Below are 6574 nucleotides of genomic sequence, written 5' to 3' on the forward strand. Positions count from 1 at the left end.
CGCCACAGATTTGGGGAAATTGGTCCGTGCGCAAAGCATTGTGGGGATTTGAAGGACGCGAAGTCTACCCATGTGCAGCCCAAGGACACGCCTCGGTGGAATTCCAAGTATGCTGGAGAATGGAACAGTCCTTTGGCGGCACTCGATGACGTAGTATCCTTGAAATATTGGCTTGGAAGCCAGTTTCCTCGCGATTGAGAAACAGCCAAAGATTCCTTTCTTTGTCATCCATTTAGTTTCACCCCATGAGGTCAAGAGTCATTCTGTTTGACCACCATCTTGGAAAAGACAAATCTTTTTTTTGGTCACATTTTGAATTAGAAAATAGTTCATTTTGCTAAATCGGTTTATATATAGGCTACATATTGTAGTGGAAGTTTTCTGTTTGTAAAGAAGGATTATTGTATTTTCTACTGAGCAGTGTGTTGTCAGATATTGGATTTTAAGCTCTCCAAACTGAATGTTGAAATATTTGTGCTGGTAAATGTGTTTTAGCGTGTTTATGCTTTACAGTTTCCAAGTTCTCAAAGGTGTTTAGACGTTTTAATCAATAGGAAAGTTGGACTGAACCATATTGTAATTTTCTTCTTTGTAAACATAAGTCAGTTTCACTACAGCCCCTCTGGTGGATGAAAGTGAAAATTACAACAGCACACTCTGCTGGTTGTACTAAATTGTTCTACATTACAGTAGTACATTAGTTTATAAATACGACACATAGCACATTTTAGTTAGAATTTCAATTATATGGTGAAATGTAATTTTCAAGTGTTATAAATCAACACATACTTCACCACACACGCAGATAGAATTACATTTGCTTTCTAATTTTAAGATAAGAAACCTTACATAATAGTCTTTTAACCTAGACTGTAGAATACACAAACACATTGTTTTGTTGAGGTATTGAAGTTAACACATTTTTATGACACTTGCATAATTTCATAAACTTCAGTACTGTACACAGCATATTTGGATTTTCACAATGTTCCTATTTTCATATTTCAAAGTCAAAACCATACACTGTTCATTTTTAATTAAATTGTTGTAAAAATAATTTCAAAATTGATTTAGTTTTCCAATTTTTTTACATTTAAAAAGAAACAACATAAAAAATTAAAAAATATTACCATATTTCCAGATTTTAAAGTTAAGATGACATAGGATAATTTTATAAAGAAATACAAAGGTGCTATTCAGAGGATTAGGACTTCTTCTCCGATAACTCAATAATTTGATCCAAGTATTTAAGAAATATGTCACCAAAATACACTAAGGTAGGAGCACTCACAATGCCAGGCTCAACTGCAGATATTAAGGAGAGGGTAAACATCAGATCAGCTGCTACAACAAATCCAAATGATAAACAGAAGGTATGGAACCAAATACAGGAATTGTTAAAACAGTGGCAAACACGAGGATTGATTCCAGCAGATGATCAACCTGGACCAACGAAAGCCCATAGAAAAGCTGTAAGTGCATTATGAGAATGAAAGATACCTACACCAGCAAGAAGCATGGATCAACACCAGACGACCCTCTTGGTATGGACCTGAAAAAGTGCTATGAACAAAGCTGAAAAAAGAAAAACAACAGTTACAAGTCTTTTAAGCCATCTGAAATATACCAGCCAAGGATTGACAAACAGCTTACCCCTAGTTTCCACCGGGTCCGTCTGCGGCGCGTTACGGGCGCGTTGCGGCTGCGCCGCGGCGTCCGCAAGAATCACGGCCACTCTAATCAATGGGTGCTATTCCACCAGACACGCCGCGTTACGGCTCAGAAGTGTCCCAGAAGCGTCTCGCCGCTGGGCTCCGCTGTAAATAGGATTGAAGTCTATTTTTCGACGCGACGCAGCCGTAAGGTAATGTCGGGCAGGAAGTGGAACGTGACAGCATCCGGCCCACCCCCCAAAACCGGTTCTTTCTCCTCCCCCCATCCCTCCTCTGTAGTCTTTCCAGTAGGAGAATAAAGGCCAGCGTTCTCCTTCGGTTTAAAGGCACTGTGTGTAAATTATATAGAATAATTATGATGATGAATGCATTTTTTTTACCAGTAAAATACAGCAACCCATCTTTGAATCATGTTGTTTTTAACTGGACTATTACAATTATTATTAATTATGTCTGTAGTCTACAACAAAACAAAATAGGAAATAACAACAATAAACACGATTTAAACAGACACAAAAATAAACCATTTAACTACGTAGCCTACTTACTTTCTTGTAGAAGTACAAATGTCCAGGAAATATGCCCAAATCAACAAGAACTGCGAGCCGGCATGCACGACGCTCCGCTTCCATAATGCTTCTGAAACGCTTGTGGAACGCGCCCGGTAGGGTATGACGCCGGAGGAGGCCAGATCAAAACCGCGGCGCAGCTGTAACGCGCCGCAGGCGGACCCGGTTGAAACTAGGGGTTACATGTGGTAGAAGCAGCAGATCTGCCAGTAAAGGAAGACACAACAGAAATAACAGAAGAGGCTCCAGTTATCCAAACTCCAAAGCAGTATCAAAGCCTGACCGAAGTGTCTCCTCCCGACATATCAGAGAACAACCGATTTCACTAAGCTTAAATTCTGGCCCCAAATGTGAAAGAATTGGCGTATGAGGTAAGCATCCTATCCAGTGTCAAGCAGCTGAAGGAGGAACTCGGCAGAAGAATGGAAGAAGAACTCAACAGAGGAATGGAAGAACTCAGCAGAAGAATGGAAGAAGAACTTATCAGAAGAATGGAAGAACACAAAAGACAAGAACATGAAGAAAGGAAAAGATGGGAAAAAGAACAAGAAGAGAAACATTACCGAACTGGTTACTCTCCTGAAACAACACATTCCGCAGAAGAAGGATCTCAAGAACAAGAAACAACAACAGTAGCTATAGCTGGAAGACTCAAGAACTGCACAAGACACATGTTACCGGTGATAGCAGCTGGAGAAAGAGGATTTCAATACCAACCATGGGCACACAGGGACATGGAAACCATAGTGGCAAAGCTACCCCCACTCTCCGGGGGTGGTCAGAAGTGGGTGTGTGACCTGGAGAAATACACTGCCTAAGACGACCTGTGCTTGGGAGATTTGAGGGCACTGCTTGTACGGATAGAAGGAAGACTAATGGCAATAGAGGTAGATTCCAAGGCCCAATGCACGAACGCTCCAGATGACACTCCATTTAACCATTATAGGACGAAGTACTGGGCGGCCATCCGTCTCACCTACAGATGTAGCGATTCATTTCAGACAGTTTGAAACGCGAGGGCCGTGATTGGTACGTGATCTACCCTCGCTCAAGGGAAAACCTCCAGCTTGACTTGAGACCGCCCCGTGATAGATAAATGTAATTGTAATGAAGCCAGCTGCAATGGATCATTGATCCACCAGGGGGTGCAGTGGGGTTCCACACTGGAGCTCATGTTAAATAAAGTCAGATACAGTACGCTGGATGTACAGCGGAACTTTGTTAAGATCCATATGTCACGGATATCATACTCTGTGCTCAATAAGGGACATGTAATCATTTACAAAACATCACCATGTTGTTATTGAACAAAATAATGTTGTTTAGTCGAAAAAAACGAACAGGAGGAAATGCAGCCCGGCTCTCGATTTTAATCCTAATTTAATCATCATCTTCACCACAATCATTTATGTTTATGTTCGCCGAATTGACATGAAATCACTGACACATATGAATATACTGTATTCAACTTCATTAAAACGTTATTAACGTGCCTAAACTCAGTAATTCACTAAAAATATTTATATTTTAATGGAGCCTCGTCGGCAGATCAGGATCCCTCCGCTACGCTTTGGGATCCTGATCTGCATGACGGGTGCTATTTTCCCCATAAGGAACAAGTCGCTGCAAATTATCCCGCTTATTACATGGCCACATTCTCAACAAAGTAACGACATGACACCCAGTATTAATTGAAATGCTTTTATGGATTTAGAAAATGTTTTTATTGATTTAAAAAAATAGTTGTATGTATTGATTTAAATTGACATGCATCCGCGAAGAAAAATAGTCCGTTGTTACCGTTTTTTAAACAGTCTGAATGAAACGGCAGCTCTCTCCCCCCTCCCCCCTGATCTTTCTTCTCCAGCAGCTAAATTAACTGTAGGTTACTCTGAGTGACCATAGACTGTATGTGACAAGCTTACAGTTAGTGACGTAACAACACCATAAAAGCTGGTGGGTTGAAAGCAATACGGGAGGTAAAAATAACTAGAATAATTGTGATTTATTTATTGTGGCTTTTATGTTTTTAGGTATAAAATATTATGTAATTCAGGCTTATAGTTCACCCTTCTCTAAAAGCCTTCAACAATGACAATATTCATAGTAATTTCATAAATCCTTCCAACACACATTGTAAAAAATAGCCTACTGTAAGTTAAGAAATCATTCCAATATGTACATCTTCTAATGTAACAACAATAACATTATAAATAGTAACATAGCTGAACATGGTATTGCAGATTTAGCTTTGAGTGTTACTGACCTGAGATGTTTTTATTACATGAATTAAGGTGACTGAGGCTTTTTAACATACAGGGATGCAAACTCATCAGGTGTGAAAAAGGTGACAAGGATCCGAGCCCCCGGCCCCCCCTACCCCACAGAATATCGGCTTTAAAATGAGGAATAACAGAGGATATTAGCAGAACAACTATGGCAGCAGTTTTAATAATAACAGAAACGCCAAAGAGTCACATCTAATAGAAATATATAAAAGCATTTATTTTAAATTGTGGAGCAGTCAGTTTATAATTTTGGCAGCACTGTTGAGCATTTTGAAAATGTATTTTCATGCCTCTGTGCAAGGCTTAGTCTTTCTATCTTTATAGCCACATGGTGTAAAGTAACTAAGTTCATAAACTCAACAAGTACTATACTTGGGCACAATTTTGAGATACTTGTACTTTATTTAAGTATTTCAATGTTTTGCTACTTTGTTCTTCTACCCCACTACAGTTCAGAGGTACATGGTGTACTTCTACTCCACTACATGTATTTAATACCTTTAGTTACTTTACAGATGTGGATGAATGATGTGAAATATAATCAAGTGTTAAATCAGACTTTAGTTCCACCTGGAGTAAATCCACAAGCTACCCTGCAGTATACAATAGACCCTCCAGAAAAACGCGGGCTAAATTCCTTGATTATGCGGGCTAAAATCCTTGATAATGCGATCAAACATGCGGGGGTTTTATGTGATTTTATGTGGTGAAATTGCGGGAAGTTGCGAAATATGCGGAAAGTTGCGAAATATGCAAAATATGCAGGGGAAAACAATAACAATTTTTTTAAATATTGGGCTGTCTTATTTATTCTCTCTCACACACAACCTGCCACTAACATTAAACCCCTTTACTATTCAATTAAACACATTCAATGTTTATTTATTGTAAAAGCAATTGGGCTATTTTAATCTCACACACACACACACACACACACACACACTTCTCCGCCTCATTCTGTTTTCATTTACTCGTTCGTTATCTGACCAGCTTCAATCTTGTAGGCTACTCACTTCGTTTCTTGTAGCCCTCGAAAGGGTTTTGGATGTTGATGCCTTGGTGAACGTGAGTTGTTTGGCTTTCTTGTCCGCAGCAGCAGAAAGCATTTTCGAATGTTTGAATGAATCAAAGTGGGTCGTCACCGTCGATTTTCTCTTATGCTCCAACACACAGTTGCACAGGGTGCAGAATAGTTTCCCCCCACTTTTTGCCCGGTCTTTAGTAGAAATGTTCGTCGGTAAATGAGATGGATTAGATTTTTTCATCTTGGTGTTTTCTCTATCGTGTGAGCTCCACACGTTCACTCTATACAGTGTTGTTTACATTCTGTGATGCGCGAGCTGATGACGTCACGTCAAGACAAGTTAACTTTTTTTTCCCTCAACTTTGTGTGGAAAAATGCGGGGATTATGCGGCCTTTTAAAAATCTGCGCCATTTTGCTGATTATGCGGTAAATTCTGCGATCGCAGAATCGCGTTTTTCTGGAGGGTCTAATACAAAGTCATTCAAACTAGCTGCACCTTTACCAGCTTTGAGAACACTTTCATGATCAATCATTATAAAACATATCATCTATTATTCTGAAATGGACCAATCTGCACAATGACTACTTTTACTGTCGCTACTTTCACTATATTTTGATGAGAATACTTTTCTACTTTTACTTGAGGAACATTTTGAATGCAGGACTTTTACTGTAACAGAGTATTCCTACACTCTGGTACTTCTACTTTTACTCAAGTACAAGATCGGAGTACTTTTACTTTTACTCTAGTACAAGATCTGAGTACTTCTACTTTTACTCAAGAACAAGACCTGAGTGCTTCTACTTTTACTCAAGTACAAGATCTACAGGACTGTCTCAGAAAATTAGAATATTGTGATAAAGTTCTTTATTTTCTGTAATGCAATTAAAAAAACAAAAATGTCATACATTCTGGATTCATTACAAATCAACTGAAATATTGCAAGCCTTTTATTATTTTAATATTGCTGATTATGGCATACAGCTTAAGAAAACTCAAAAATCCTATCTCAAAAAAT

This window comes from Notothenia rossii, assembly GCF_949606895.1.
Source record: "Notothenia rossii genome assembly, chromosome: 7".
Taxonomy (NCBI): Eukaryota; Metazoa; Chordata; class Actinopteri; order Perciformes; family Nototheniidae; genus Notothenia; species Notothenia rossii.